Source organism: Amblyomma americanum, chromosome 10 (genome assembly GCF_052857255.1).
Source record: "Amblyomma americanum isolate KBUSLIRL-KWMA chromosome 10, ASM5285725v1, whole genome shotgun sequence".
Lineage (NCBI taxonomy): Eukaryota > Metazoa > Arthropoda > Arachnida > Ixodida > Ixodidae > Amblyomma > Amblyomma americanum.
Genome location: NC_135506.1, coordinates 119,486,065 through 119,503,232, shown reverse-complemented (window position 1 = coordinate 119,503,232; position 17,168 = coordinate 119,486,065).

The window sequence follows — 17,168 nt, the reverse complement described above, 5'->3', positions numbered from 1 at the left end:
TTGTCATTCTGATTTTTTTTCACTGCATAAAAGAAAGTCATTGCAAACGAACACGTTGAACAAGTATGTGAACGGTGCAGGGCGGCCTTACACGCTTGCACTGACGTTGGTCACCCGTGTACATTTTCATAAAAGTGCGTACAGAACTCTGGCGATGATGAGTGCTTGGCTCCGGTGGTCCGCAGAGGTGTACTAATGCACGCGGGCGTGCCGTAGATAGAACCTTGTAGTATCATTTTGCTCAGCCCTTATCATCCCATTCTTCATCCCTACCACCTCGCTAAGGCTCAAGTATGCACCCTCAGTGCGATAGTACCCTCCCTCTCTCATTAAGCTCTCCCGCCATTAAAGCATTTGTCAGCTGGAACGCCGTGCGGGTTGTGTATCCGCTAAGCGACAACAAACTGATGTTGGAGGTATGTTTTTTGCACTTGAAAGGGTGGCCTCTGTGTCATTTTTTAAAACCAGTAAATAGTACCTAAAACGCTTATGAAGGAAGCATCCGCGCTATGAAATTAATTTAGGTTTTACTCCTGCCTGTGGATACTTGCACGGGCTTACACGTTGTCTCTACGCAACGTACCGCTTCGGACAATGTCTGCAACATAATCTCAAGGAATTCTACTACCGGCTTAAGCATGACAGCTAACGCTGTTTAAATGAAACGCTTGTACCTTTGATCTGGGAAGATGCAGTACGTACCAGTCACCCTTCCGGACTTCACTGTATTCCGGTACAGGTCGACCAAAATACGGCAAATGCCTCCCATAGTAAGTTCGGCCAGCAATGGCGCGTGCATATTATGATGTCACCTGATAGTCTGGTATCGCTGGGGGAATGCCACATGTAAAGTGATTTATTGCGACGTCACAACAAAAGTCTGAGGCTGCCTTCGTAGTTTTGTATGGCGACCCCTGACTTGGGCTTACACTATCGGGTTAGCAGCCTACTTTTCCGCTCTGAACTTTAGGAGCTGCCCCGTGTACAATATATGCTGCGGCCCAGCAATTCTGTGTACTAGGTTTTTCAATAACCCTTACTTATCTGATTAAGTACACGTGTATTGAAGAGGGCAGTGTCCAGACTGCTTGTGGGTGGGTCTGCAATCCAGGTACCCGGAGGCTTCTGCCGAACTTCTGGCGACGACAAGAAGCGCTGCCTTGTCACCAGGGCTTGCGCGGATTTTAACTCTTCAATGGAAAGACGGTTAGTTTGCTGTGCGCTCTTTTAATTTCGAACTAGGGCCTTGACATTTATATGCACAGTAGAGATGTTAACGAGCATGTGCACTGCACGACGGAAGTGCACATTAGGGGTATTGATTTTCATATTCAAACCAGCCTTAGGACCTCTAGGCCTCATTGATATCATCCTTTAAAGGACGTCTGATGTTGCCAGCAAGAGCGCAAGAATTCCGATATTTGATACTTGAACTTTCGTAAAAGAAATAAGGGCGGCATGAACGGCACCATCAAGAAACATGGTGGCGGATGAAAATAATTGTAGCGCGGCTTCTGTCAAAAGAACCTTTTACCATTCCTAATGGTTTCGTTAGTGAGCGACAAACTTCGCGAAAGGATGCTGTTTTGTTTTCTATTACCAAATTTCGACGAGGAGGAAAGGAATTCCAGCCCACAACAATACATGGTGAACATAGCAGTGCGAAAGACAGGGACATGAAAGCAGACAAAACGAGCTCTGACTCGCAAGTTCAGTTTATTGAAGTGAATAGGGCAGTTAACAGCAGTGCCTTTTGTGCTGCTAGATTCATCATGACGCTATAACATCTTGCCGAAGTTTCGATTCTTCTGCGGGAATACATGTTTCGCCGCATCAATATTTATACTTCTAGGCTGTAGATAAAATGAGACATTGGAAACACGGATAAGGTCGATAGAAGAAATGCTGCAGTGCTGCAACCGTACGGAGGCCACTGTTACTAGTGCCTTTCTCGCGCGTATGTTGTCTGTCCGGGGGATCTGGTTTCCGTGCTTTAAACCTGCTTCGTAATATGTTCCCCAATATGCGGCACCCCGCAGGACGTGGCCAGAAAGACGGCGTTCCTTCGTTGTCATGGTGACAACAGACAGCGGACAGGATATCGTTGCTGCGATGCTGCGTCTTGGTGGACAGATCTCGACCGCTAGGACGCTCATTGGGGCCGAGCTAACGTGTGGTACCAGTGGTTACGTTATGCGGTGCACAGCTCGAATAACGTCTCTAACAGCGCCTTTTGGGCGGAGCTCTGGCAGCTGCGGAAATAGCTTTTGGTAAGTATGTAGCTCGCATTAGACCATCATATTTAAACGTGCATGTGGAATCCTTCAATCCACTCAAGGTGTTTAGTGTTCATTGTGACAGTGTTTCGCGTCACACTAAAATGAGTAAAGAGGAGATGGGGAAAGAGTCCTAGTGATTCGGTTTAAGGTTATGTAGCTGTGGCGTAAGCTACATGCATGAAAATGGGAACCGTTATTGCGGACAGAAGTCGGCAGATGCCCATCAGCCACTACGGTGGCTGATGGTTATGGTGCTTGGCTGATGACTCCGAAAGGCGTGGGTTCGATCCAGGCCACAGCAGTCGCATTTCGATGAAGACGAAATTTAGAGGAACGTGTACTGTCCAAGTCGGTGCACGTTAATCAACCCCAGGTGACTGAAATTATCTGGAGCCCTCCCCTACGGCGTCTCGGATATCTTGAGTCGCCTTAGGACGACTCCCCGCGTTTCGAATTCAAGGTAGTTATATTTTTTACCGACTCCATGGCAATTTTTACAATTTTAAGGAAATGATCTGATCTTTGGTACAATGCTGTTTGGCATGGCAAATTTGCAGCCTGAGTATTCCCCATTGCACTAGACGAGGCGCCAGGGAAAGAACACCTCTATTTACGGTTATAATCTTTTTGGCACTGTGTTCATTCTTATCTTGCTTTCGAGATCACCATGACAATCACATATTTTGTCATCTCTCTTTTTAAAGTTGTTGTTTGAGGGGGTAATACGGAGCACGAGAAATAGTTATAGAGAAACTTGGGAAAGTTGAAACGATTCGTGTGGTGTTCTTTTGGTTTAACATGTCAGTCTTTTGTGAACACAAGTATATGCGTATCACGCAAGAAAGTTGTCTAAAATTAAGTTCTTTAGGTAAAAATGCCTTTGTCTCTATGTAATTCAAAGTAGCTCCCCGATCGTTAGAGGATAAGTGCCGACGTTCGCTCCTTGAAATATTGCCGGGCTTCTGCTCACTAGGATGTGCGCCAAGTATCTTCGATCGTCACAGGAATCTGGAGATACGGCTATAGCGTGGTACGCCAGAAAGTGCCAGGTGTTTCAACGTACACTTTGAAAAATTTTCAAAAATAGGTTTCTTGTGGAAAAAATGTCTTGAGTGGCGTAGTGTTCCGGTTTCGGCGGACACCAGAAAATTGGTGGATAGTCTTATGTAGTAAACTGGTTAAGGAATTTTTAATAATTAGCTTTTTAACTACCTCACTTAGCCGTCAAGCTGCAATTAGAGATTTGTAGCCTGTCATTAGTAATAGCCATATCAGTATTTAGAATTTATAAAACGCGATTACCCTCCCCGCTTTGGCTCGACAAAACTTGGCTGCATCGTGCCAAATTACGTACGCTTTCAAAAGCATGCAGGCACAGCAACCAGTCCAGTGCACGTAACTAGTCAAAAAAAGCCCAATTTTGTCGAGCCACAGCGCCAAGGATAATCGCGTTTTCAAAATTCTAAAAAGGATATTGCTATTACTAACAGCTGGATAGATATCTGCAATTTCTACTTGAAACCTAACTCTCCTGGTTAAACAATTATTATATTTAAACAGTTAATATATGGTAATTAACCAGCTTACTACTTAAGACGATTCACCGGTTTTCTGGCGTGCGCCAACACTGGTAATAGTAACCCACAAAAGCCATATTTTTGATAAATGTTTGACGCGAAAACATCCGGTGTATGGCTTCGTGCTTTGTCTTCGCAGGAAGCCACCCGTGCTTTGTATGTGGAGCGTGTCCGATATCAGATGGGCATTTGTCTGCTTGGTCACCTTGTCCACCCCGAACTTGTGGAGCTGGTGCGCCCCGTCTCCTGGCTGTAATGAGGCAAGTGTGGCGTAGGCATGCTGAATTACAGTGGGGCTATTTCTAATTGAGGTTCCTGCAGGAGTGATCTGTCGGTAGGATTTGGGTTGAGGCATTGAATTTTCATCGCGTAACCGTAGAAAACCCTGTCGCCTTCGCGTGTAGAACAAGCAGGTAAACTGATGCACGTATGATGCTATACCCTTTCTAATTCCTGTATTAGCCCTCGCTCGATTTACACCTGCCATATTCGGAAGATGGAAACGTGCCCACCAGGCTACCTAAGTTTGCATATACTTCGAGTACAACGAACCTTGGTGTGCTACTTCGCATATTACGACCACTCTGATGATGTAACTCCTCAGTTATATGACCACTGGGATATATATAACCAAACCTAAGTATGACTCATCTTTGCGGTTTTGACATCATATGAACTGAGTATGTTGACCTAGGATATAATTGACCCACCGTATTGTCTCAGAGGTTAGGGCGCTCGGCTACTGATCCGGAGCTCCCGGGCTCTAACCCGACCGCGGCGGCTGCGTTTTTATGGAGGCAAAACCCTAAGACGCCCGTGTGCTATGCGAGGTCAGTGCACGTTAAAGATCCCTAGGTGGTCGAAATTATTCCGCAGCCCTCCAGTACGGCACCTCTTTCTTCCTGTCTTCTTTCACCCCCTCCTTTATCCCTTCCCTTACGGCGTGGGTCAGGTGTCCAACGATATATGAGACCGCGGACCTCTAGGATCCACTACTGTTCATGCTCCAGTGACATCGAATACAGGGATAGGAGGAGCTTGGAATGTAGTAGCACCGGTAAGAGCTCCGGTCACATAACCTCGAATGTCAGCCGCGCACACTCAGAGCGCCGATAAATGCACAGTGCATGTTCAGTATCTCTTGTAGTATCTGCTTTAATGTTAACATGGTATGATGTATTGCTTGGGAAAGAGAAGAGATTGAAGCGGCGCTTGTACCTGCGAGCAACATTCTGGATGTGAACCGCTACAATGACACGTCGAAAGATGCCCACGTAAGGCACTCCGAAACGTATGCCCTGTGCCGGTCCTAGTAGAAATATTGGAGCGAAAACTTAAGCACCACATTCAGGATATGCGGAATTGGTCATCCTCATTATTAAGTTCATGTGACCCTGGGAGTCCTCATACCCTTCCTTGCGCAATGGTGCAACGCTTAAGCGGTGCGCAAAAGCCCTGCGATAGCAGGTGCTGCGACCGGCGGGCCTTGTGCGACCCAAGTTGCTCTTCTCTACCTTACTCTCGCGATCAACCATTAATTTAACTTTCAGCTGCCAGAAGGCTAGTTTACGCACAATTCAGAGGGTAGGTTGCGATAACCTCACAAGGTCATGTGGCCTATCTAGCCCACCTCGGTTGCTTCTCCGTGGGTGGCTGCCCGGGCTACCCTACGTCACCATATTTATCGCTCAGAACGCTGAAGCCGTGAACGCCGACACCATATTTACCCCGCAAGTTTATGGTTCATGGGCGTTTAACGCCCAAAGGCAACTCTGGCTATGAGGGACGCCGTAGTGAAGGGCTCCAGGAATTTCTACCACCGGAGGATCTTTAGCGTGCAGTGACATCGCACAGTGCACGTGCCTCTGGAATTTCATCTTCAACAAAATTCGACCTCAGCGGCCGGGATCGAGCCCGCGTCCTTCGGGTCAGAAGCCGAGCGGCTTAACCACTGAGCCACCGCGGCGGCGAATACCCGTAAGTCCAGCTGCGTTGCTAGCTACATTGCTTTAAAAAAAACACTGCAGGCCGTGCAAAAAGATGAAGCCCTTTGATATCGAAAAGTAATTTCCTCTTAGATAGGCGGCATTAATTAAGTATTCCACCATTCATTTCTACGCATTCAATTAAACGCCTCGTATAGAACAAGCGGCGTGAAGAACTAGGAAGCCTGAGTCATTGCCTAAGTTTGAAATCAACCTGAAAGACCGGTATGCTACGGAAGCAGAAAAAACGGCTTGGCATCTTCTGAGTTTTCTTCGGTTTTCGTACCTGCGACAAGAAGAAAATTTCTATACTCTACATAAAGCTCTATCGGCGCTTGAGTAAGTACACTACGCAACCGATCGAAGTATTCATTAAGTGCACAGTCCCCAAACACCCCGATTCCGCCGAAGCACGTCAATGAGGATAGACTTGCGTGCAACCTTTCTTCCTGATTAAAAAGCGAATTGCGGCACGCGGCATCGTTTTTTAGACATTTCTAACAAAGCGGTCACTGGGGTAAGAAGGAAACAAAGTTTAAAGAACACTTCTGTCCTCCAAAGCTATGGAATAAGGAAAGACGCACGTGCAATCCTTCCTCCTAAGTGAAAAACTGTTTTTCACTGAGGGCAGAAAGACAACACAGGGGCGGTTTCACGTAGTGTTTTTTATTTTTAATGTATCTTGCATTGTCACAAAACTAATTCAATCGTTGCTTTATCCTAAAATAAAGCAGTTTTAGTCCACACTGCTGCATCATCTCTGTGACCGATTCAGTGCCGCTGTCTTGGAGCATATAAAACGTGATGAAATCGTCTGAATTCTCTCTATCTTCTTTCTTAGACCTCTGCGGGGGGAGGGGGGGGGGGCAGCATACCGCATTAGCATATTCCAGAACCGGCCGTGCAAGAGCCTTGTAGGCAATAAATTTAATTTGTTTAGTCGCGTTTGGTAGCTTTCTCTAAAAAAAACAAAGCGTCTGATAATCTTTTGGACAGATATTTTCACAGTGATTGCGCAGCCTAGGCTGTATGTTAATGTCACCTTAAAATGCTTGAAACAGTACCTCAGACAAAGAATTTTAGCCTGTACTATATTCAAACCTTATAATATTCGACTTTCGAGTTAACATTCGTGTATGTAAGGCGGGGTAAAACGAGATAAAAATTTGCAAACTAATGCTGTTTTTACTCTTTTATTTCAAAACCCGAAAACGTTGTACAGTAGCCTTCCTTGTCATCTTAGTTAAGTGGTCAGCAAACCTAAGAAAGCTTGCAACATCACAGCTATGAATATTCATCAATTATAAAAAAACTCTCATGTGTATCATTTTGCCCCGACCCCCGGGCAAAACGAGACGTAGGTGGGGCAGAACGAGAAATTTTGTCAAAACCAAACAAAATCAGTTCTTGCACTCGGAGCGCTTGAAGTACAATCCATTGGGCCCTGCGCACTCTTCGTGAGCCCACTCGTCAAACATCGTGCATTGGATCCACACAGAACGAGGCGCTGTGTTTCTTCATAATTGTTTGCACACGAGGCACTGCCAGTCACTTTTGTTGCTCGTTAATCGCTTCGCAGAACGTTTTCCTTTCAGTGCGATATCGTGCTTTGAACGCTGCTACTAACAGCCCTTTCGTTCGATTTCCCGCTTCGTTTTCTTGAGGCCATACCTGACTCCTTAGGAGGTTTTGCTGCAGCGAGCTTCGCCTTGTAAGGCGATGAGGTCAAAACGGTGCTTGTCTCCGACTTCCCTCTTTTTGCTTTTTCTATAGCAGGCAAAGGAGAAAGAACTTGAAAGGTCTTGTCACTATGAGCGGGCTCTTCATTGTCTTCGGTAGAAGTAGGCAGGGAGCAGTTACCGCGGGATTCTTGGCGTCGACCGCAAGTCTGATGTCCCATTGTGCTTGCAAATGGCGCTTCATCGAACACAAGATCATCCAGCGGTGCACGAGAAGATGGCCAAACACCACACTTCCGCAATTCATTGGTCATGTTGCTGGTGTTTTCTGATCGTTCCAACTCACCTACATTCTCTATAGTGATGCTACTCCCAATGTTTCTCAGCAGCCACTCCAGGCATGCGTTGTTGTAGGCAGCTTTGAAGGCTTTAAGAAAGCTTACGTCAAACAGCTGTAACTTGTGTGTTTGATCCAAGCTGCTCCTTGCAAAGCACAGCATGGTTCATGCGTCTCCAGTCGTTCTGCTTACCATTGAAGGGCATCCTCAGTCACAGCGAAGGCTTTCGGTACAGCGCGAATAGAATGTTTTCGCTTGCGCACGCTTTCTAGAGCCTTCTTCTTATTGGCCTCCCTCCACGCAGCCCTCATCGTCTTTCGTTTGTACGTGCGGGATATTCTAGAAAACGAGAGAAAAAAATCCGAGCTAAAGAATGCACTTTGCGCGAGCATAGACTGCAATGGCTTGCTCCTAGCGACGAACTGTCGCGTTTTGCCCCTTCCATAGGCTCCTACTCAATCAATAGTATAGTCATGAAGATTATCACATAGAGAACTGTAATTATTTCAACGGCTAGCAAAGGAGATGCAGTAACAACACAAATACGTACCTTGTCGCAGTAGTACACGGCTATGCTGCTGCACAGGTCCAAAGAAACGGGACGTCCGAAATTCGCACCTTTTTGTCGGGACTCCACACCACGAAAGTCTCTCCAGAATTTTTCCCGGAAGTGGGCAACACAAGATTTCCGCCGTTTTGAACATACATTTAGTGGACACATAGCGGCACCTTTGCTTTAAATCGAAATTTATTGCCGCAGGGCAATAATGATGGGTGAAGGTGTGATCAAATATGCAGCAGTGATTAAATGAATGAAAAAAGGCTAGCTGATTTCATGAAGTCCAGTAGACAACGAAGGTACGGTCCCTGCGTCCAGGCAATGTATGAAGCAGGGTTGCTTGATGAAAGACCCGCTACCATCAGGAGCCGGATTCTTGTAGGCTTGAGAGCTGTGCAGCCCTACAGTAAGTGATGAATGTCAGCTTCAATGTCCTCGTGTTTACATATAGGGCACCCTGTACCAGGGAAGGAATCTCGGTACTGAGGCCACTTCCTAGTGAAGCCAGGTGTCAGGGCAACCCCGATCCGGATCCTCCTAAGCGCAACCTCGTCGGCACGGGTAAGACCGCGGGTGAGGGTTACCGCACACGGAGGGATGGGAGCACGTGTGCGACGTCGGAGGAGTTCTTCTTTTGATGAAATGAGGGTAAAATTGTCCAAATGAAAGAGCCGAGGCAGTGATGAGTCCGGATTCGCAAGGCGGGTAGCTAAATCTGCCTGGCTTTTTGAGGTCAGCAGATCCCGTGGGACCCACTGAATACGTACTGGCTGCGGGATGCTTTCCGCGAGCCGGTGGATGTCCTGACATATCATTGGACAGCGACTGACATGTCGTAGCAACCGGAAAACTTGCAGGGCGTCAGAGCGGATGACAGAGCGGGCCGTCGGGAGCATAGTTATGACGGCCACGGAGCACAGTGCTTCTTGAACTGCAAAGAGCTAAGCACAAAAGGACGAAGGGCGTTCTTTAAGCTGAAACCAAGAGGTTTGATTCAGGGCAGGTCTGCACGGGCAGTAGATAGCTGTTGCTGCTTTGCAGTCTTGTATACTTGAATCTACGTATACAATAATTGATCCTTCAGGCACCCAAGCATCTTGTTCCTGAAATGTCTGGCGGAGCAACGATGCCGAATTAGCAGATGTTGGCTGGCGATTATCTGTTGGCTTGTTGTCGCTGAGCTGTACAAACTTCTATAGGGGAATAACTGGCGTTGACGGCTGAAGAATGGAGTGTGACGTTGCATAAGTCCTCAGTGCATGCGTGGAGTGCGATAGACTGGCTTTAAGGCTGCGCGCTTCACGGCGCTGCTGCACCAGCTCATCAATGGTATTGAGCTGCGCATTTTTTTGTAAAGCTATGAGCGGTGTGATGCGTGAAAGGCACGTAATGGTCCTCATAGCCTCTCGGTTCACGGCTTTAAGGCGATCCCAATGTGCTCTTGTAAGATGTTGAAACTGGGCTTGATAAACAATACGTGGCTGCAGAACTGCCCTCACCAATTGCCGTGCAACGAACAAGCCTGCGCCACCCATTTTAGGAGCAATTCTACTAATCAAACCCAAAGTCTGAATAGCTTGCATTTTTGCCTGAGAAAGCCATGCAATCGCTGATCCTGATTGGTGAATCATTAAGCCAAGGATTTTTGCACTCGGACTTTCCTGTAGTGGGTAGCCTGATAGACAAAGACGGATTGAACTCGCAGCAAGTTTAGGGCGTCCCCAGCGGTTGGCGACTGACCTGTATGTTGTTTTATGCACGGATAGCTGAAGTCCGATGGATGATGTGTAATTAGAGTTAACATCCAAGGCAGATTGAAGGGCAGCCTCCAATTGAAGGGCAGATTGAAGGGCTTAGCGGCACCTAATGGTGGTTTAAGAAACCTACTTAATCTAAAAGATTTTACGCTTGATGTCGCTAGGCGAGACAGGTCTCATTTTGCCCCATGTCTCATTTTAACTCTCCCTACCCTACATTTTCCGTACTAAATTTTGATACCCCAGCTTAGGCACCTCGAATATAAAGAGTGAAGGCAGATATCTATTTAGTATCGTTGAGTAAAGGTACTGCGCAAAATAATACAAACATGGACGAGAAGGGCACAAGGAAGGGCGCAGACTCGCGACTGGGTTTATTCAGAACAACACATACTTATAACTTCCACACCACCATGTCAGTCACTGAGCGCAAGCCAGAAATCTGCATTCTGTCTGATTAAGTCTTATCGAGGTATCACTCACGTAATCATCTCTTTTGTTCCTAATGAAAAAAGCCTCAGCAAGTTCACGCGCCATCTGGTCACGGCTAAGCCTCAATATACTCGTTTTCGGCAGCAAAGGCAGACATGGGTTATCACGCGTAGCCGAAGGGCATGCGCTGCTGAGTAAGGGAAGATTAGATCCTTTTCCGGTCTTAATTGTAAGCTGGTGTTCCCTCATCCGGTCGTTTACACATCGGCCCGTTTGACCGATGTAAGCTTTTCCACATGTCAGGGGGATCTCGTAAACAACCCCCTCCGAGCACTTGACGAACTCAGTGGCGTGACGCTTCTTGCAACCTCGCACGCTCCTTTCTCGGGCAGCAATGCGAGGGCAGAGTGAGGCCAATTTGCGCGGGGCAGAAAATACCAACGGCACGCCGTAGCGATTAGCTACGTTCTTCAAGTTGTGTGATACCCTGTGTATGTAGGGAACAACCGTCGGCCTGTTTTTTATCGGACGGGATCTTCCGGGGGTGCTCTCACTTTCAATCTCCGTAGTAGCTTTTCCGCCACAGCGACGACAACTGGACAGTAATCTGCGCTTGCTATCGCGCTCCAGACAGCGATGCTTCGTTCATTCCGTCCTTCCACAACGCCCTTCATATGATAACTTCTGAACTTCCACACGCTTGTCTCTTTGTCTTACGTGACTTCAACTTTCCCGAAATTAATTGGCAGAACCCGTCTGACACGACTAATTCTTGTGCGCGCGATTTCTTGAATACTTGTCACACTTTTGGTCTGTCCCAACTAGTCACCAGCCCAACAAGGCCGAACGCTCAATCATCTAACATATTAGACCTGATACTAACGTCACATACAGAAAACTTGATATCACTCTTGAATCTGCCGGGTATCAGTGACCACTCACTAATACATGCAACGTTTCTCAACCACTCACCGCACCCCAAAAAAATAACTAAAACAATCACACTTTATGATAAAGGAGACTATGAAAGCATCAACAGTGAACTTGATGCGTTCCAAACCTGGTTTTTAACCGATTTTCGTGATCGCACTCCTGAAACTAATTGGCTACTGTTCAAAAACAAAATGCATGCTTGAATACAAACATTTATACCTACCATCACCGTAGCTGAACGCCATGAATCTCCTTGGTTCAATTCCGTGCAAAAACGCATGAATAACAAAAAGAAAAGATTTTCAGAACCGCCAAAAAAACCAATAACCGAAACACGTGGCAAAATTATTACGAAGCAGAAAAACCCTATAGCCTACAGGTATATAAAACTAAACACTCGTTTTTTTCTTCTACTCTAACCGACATGATTCGTACAAACCCACGTCAATTCTGGAAGTGTATCAATCCTAACCCCATCAGAAATGTAGCACTCTGTGACGATGATAATAATCCAATTGAAGATCATGACGCTGCGGAAGTTTTGAATTTATCATTCAGCTCTGTTTTCACTCACGAACCGGATAACAATTTACCCGATTTTCCTTCCTTTAACTTTCCACCTATGCCGGACGTGAGCTTGGAACCTGATGGTATTGTCAAATTAATCGACTCTGAAATTAACCTCTTCAGCTGGTGTTGACGGAATTGATACTAAAGTGTTAAAAAATACAAAACATACCACTAGCACCATATTGTCTCATATCTTTCAGCAATCCCTTTCATCAGCCAACATACCCCATGACTGGAAAGTAGGCAAGGTCATCCCAGTCCCCAAAAAAGGGCCTTCATCTTCTTGCCATAAATATCGACCAATATCCATCACATTTATCACTTCCAAACTAATGGAACATATAATTTTCTCTCAAGTTATAAAATTGTTAGTGTCCGTCAACTTTTTCCACCCTAACCAGCATGGCTTTTTAAAAGGTTTATCTTGTGAAACACAATTAGCCCTCTTTATTAACGACCTTAGCTCTAGCATTGACCTTAACATTCCTGTTGACGCCCTCTTCCTCGATTTTGAAAAAGCTCAATACAACGCCCATCCCCCTATCACTCGCATCGCACTGAACTACAAACTCTTTTGTGTTGTCAGGCGTCCGCAAAACGGGCCGTGAAATGAGTACTTTCTTTAGCTCTTGAAAGGCGCTCTCCTTCGCCTCATCCCAAAAAACCTTTTCGGGCTCTCCCTTTCGTAGCGCATCTGTCAATAGAGTCGCTCGTTGAGAATAGCGAGGAATGTACCTCTGATAATACCCAACAAGCCCCAAAAAAGAGCGGATGTCTTTCTTTGTTCGAGGCGTTGGAAAGTCAGCTATGGGCTTAATTTTTTATTTCCGAAGGCTGTCTAGTTCCACGACTTACAATGTGTACCAGGTAGGTCACTTGTGAACAACAAAAGTTACACTTTTAAGACTTCAGTGTGAGCCCAGCGTCCCGCAACCTTGCCAACACGCTCCTCATGTGCACGATATGCTCCTCCCAGCTGTTCGAAAAAATGGCTGTGTCGTCCAAGTAGGGGACTGCATAGCTCTGCATGTCTTTAAGTACAATATCCATTAGTTTGGAGAAGCTATACGGTGCGTTCTTGAGGCCGGAGCTTAAATTTAGGGGTCTGAATGTCCCAATGGGTGAAATGGAGGCGGCATAGCGGCTCGAGGCGTCTGAGAGAGGGACATGCCAATATCCCCTCACCAGATCTAACGTAGAGATGAACTGTGCCCCACTTACCCGCTCCACTCTCTTTTCAATATTTGTAATCGGATATAACTGGCCTCTGGTGATTGTATTGAGTTTTCGATAGTCGACGCATGGACGAGGCTCTTTACCTGGCACATCGACGAAAATCATAGGAGAAGTGTAATCACTTTCAGTTGGTTCGATTACCCCGATTTCGAGCATCCGCTTAATCTCTGTCTCCAAGATCTGCCGTTGACGTGGTGACACTCGATAAGCTTTTAACCTGATTGGTTCGTAGGAGGTCCGGTCGATCTCATGAGTAATCAGGTCAGTTTTCCCTGACCGACGGCTAAACATCGCCGTAAATTCCCCCAAAAGTTTCTTAAGTTCATCTACCGGTTCCTCTTTCAGAACATCAGCCCTCGCAGAGCGCGCAAGAATGTCTTGGATGCTGCAATCCGCATCGCTGTCTATCGCTAACTCAGGTAGATCAGCCTGTACTTCCTCGGCTACGTTTAACATCATGTTTACCACCTCCTCCCTGCCTACATAATGTTTCATCAAATTGCAGTGGTAGATGGTAACCTCATTTCTCTTGCCGGGTTTTTTCAGGACGTTGTTTGTTTCTGACAGCTTGTGCTGGACTTCCACCGGCCCCTCCCACTGCACTTCCATTTCGTTTTTCTTGGATGGTCGCAAAATCATAACCTTATCGCACGTTTGATATGTTCGTTGCCTTGCGTTTCGATCATAATAGACTTTTGCCCCTGCTCTGCCGCTTTCAAGTTTTCCTCTACTAGAGCACGCGTAGAACTTAGTTGGTCGAGCAATTCCAACACGTAACTCACGACAGTTTGGCTTTTTCCGGTTCCCTCCCAGAATTCTCGCAAAATCCGGAGAGGAGAACGTAGGGCTCTCCCATACACAAGTTCAGCCGGGGTGAATCCGGTCGCTTCATGGGGAACTGTTCTGAGCGCGAACAGTGTTGCCGGCAAACAGCTCTCCCAGCCTTTTTTCCGTTCATAGCACAGCGCGTTCTGAGCGCGAACAGTGTTGCCGGCAAACAGCTCTCCCAGCCTTTTTTCCGTTCATAGCACAGCGCGCCTAGAACCCTTTGAGCACGGAGTTCATTTTCTCGACACTATTCGACTGGGGGGTGGTATACTGAACTGTGTATTAGCTTGATTCCACACCTCTTCAAAAAGGTGGTTGTTAAGGCGCTGGTGAACACGGATCCCTGATCGCCTGAATCTACGTGGGAAAACCAATTCGTGCAAAGGTGCTGAGCAAAGCGTCCACTATCTCTGAAGAGCTTTGTTCTTTGAGGGGGACTGCTTCGGGGAATTTTGTTGCTGGACACAGCATGGTAAGGAGATACTTGTATCCCGATTTAGACTGCGGTAGGGGTCCTACCATGTCTATCACTAACCGCCGAAAAGGCTTGGTGATTAGTGGAACCAATTTCAGGGGAGCCTTCCATTTGTCTCCTGGTTTCCCGACTCGTTGACATGAGTCACACGACTTCACGCACCGCTCCACGTCTTTGAAGCACCCTGGCCAGTAGTACTCCATTAAAAGTCGCTCTTTCGTTTTGTTGATCCCAAAGTGTCCCGACAAGCTGTTCCCATGACACAAGCTCAGAAGGTCCTCCCGGTATTTATCCGGAATTACCAGCTGGTCAAACGTCTTGCCTTTGCGATCTCTGTAGTGCTTGTAGAGCAGTCCGCCTTTTTCGAATACCGTGACGTTACGCCTCGCTATGCGCTCTTCCGCGGTAGCATGTAGGCGCCTCAAACTAGGGTCGTTCTGTTGCTCTGCCTTCAGCATCTCCCTGTCTAACTCGCAAAGCCGCTCAAAACTGCGCGAAGTGGGGCTAATACAGACGCTCCAGCGTGCTCTATTTCCTGCGGTTCGCTTGGCGTCGCAGCTGCGCTGAGGTCGCCTGATCTAGGGACAACCTCGACCCCTTGTTCAGCCACTAGGTTTGGCTCAATGATTTCAGGTTCTGCTCCGATTCCTGCTTCTCCCTGTCCCAGGTCCTGTGTTAACTGAGCGGCGAGCTGGCGGGTTTTAGAGCGCGTTAGTGTCTGTACTTTTCCTTTTCCAAGGATCTGTCCTGGCTCACGCAAAAGCCGGTCAGACCGTTTCGAGAACAGATAAGGATATTCCAGCGGAACTGTTTTCGAGGCGGCTGCCTCCATCACCAGTTTTCCAAACGGACCTGAAATCTCAACCCTTGCCATTGGCAAGCAAACACTGTGCTCCTCCAACACCTGTTTAATCCACGTTACATCTTCCGTGAAATCCTCAGACGTAACATAGGATGGGTGCACTACATCCATCGTAGCCGCACTGTCACTGAGCACCTTACAAGGCTTGCCATTTACCTCTAACTCATGAAGGTATGGGCGAAGCAGTTCCAGGTTTTCATCACTACCGTTTACGTACGAGAACACCAATCGCTGGTTTCTACATCTTGCAGCGATGTGCCCTGTTTCTTGGCAGTTATAACACCGCAACGGTTGCCTGGCCTCGAACTCCTTTTTCCGCGCCTTTTCTACCCCTTCGTCCTTCGTTTTACTGCCGCTCTTTTGTGGAGCCTTTTAGGTGACTTATTTGTGTTGCACCCTGCCCCACGTTTCCATTTAGAGCCCGCCGTCTAGAAGAAAAATACTTTCTTGACGTAGTTCCTCTTTCTGACTGGCCTTCCTGCGCATTCGCCTTTCTCAGCGTCGAGAATTCGTCTGCGAGTTGAGCTGCTCGCTCGACTGTCTCTACCTTTTCTTTGTCCTGCACCCAGAGTTTTACGGACAGTGGAATGATGCGGAAAAACTGCTACAGACAGACGCACTCAACTACCTTGTCCTTGCTTTCGTACACGCCTGCCCCCTTAAGCAATTCTACAAGGTTGCTTTTCAATGGGTACGCAAACTCCGCATAATCCTCATTGCTTTTCTTTTTGTTGCCTCCCTAAAACGCTGCCTAAATGCCTCATCTGGAAGGCGGTATTTCTTCAATAGAGCAGATTTCACCTTTTCATAATTTTCCTCATCCTGTTCGCTAAGCCTGACGATCTCATTAGCCGCCTCGCACGGTAAAAGACCTAGCACGTGGTATGACCACAAATTTTCTGCGATTTTGCTCTTTTGGCACGCCTTTTCATAGTTAATCAGGTACAGACCGATGTCTTCGCCCATCTTGTAGGGATACATCCAATTGTCTGTGCGGTGAGACTTTACCCTGTTTAATCTGTCACTAATGCTTGCTCCCCCGTTTTGGGCTGCCAGACGCTGGCTTTCGAGTTGGAGCTCAATCTTTTTGAGTTGTATCTGTTCTGCACCTTGCTTTTATTTTCTTTCATCCTCTGCTTTCTTTTTCTCATCGTCTGGTTTCTTTTTTTCATCCTCTGCTTTCTTTTTTCGCCATTCTAGCTCTTTTTGCCATTTCTCACGCAATTTGCATCCCTTCATCGTCCGCATTGCTATTGTTGATTGCTTTATGATTGCCCCTTTCCTCATTTCTTCCTCCACTTCCACATCCAACTCCTCACACATCAGCAACAGCTCTTCCTTATCAACCTTCCTGAAGTTCATGATTGCTGCCTCAAACGGTGGCTTTGCCCACTCGCTAATGTTCTATGGTTCTGAGCAAACTACACTGTGCTACAGACCCCCGATTACCAGCAGTTCAAACTTTTTACCCAGAGTTTAAACCCTGGTGAATCATAGAACAAAGACAAAGCGCTCACCCGTATATGCAGAACGATGTCACCTTGTTCATCCCAAGCGCTTCCAACCAGTTGTTGAAGGTGGGAATCGGGGTCGCTTCTCGACACAACCTCGGGCAAGATGACGCCCGCTCCGTCCCGGACAGGAGTGCCGCTGAGTGA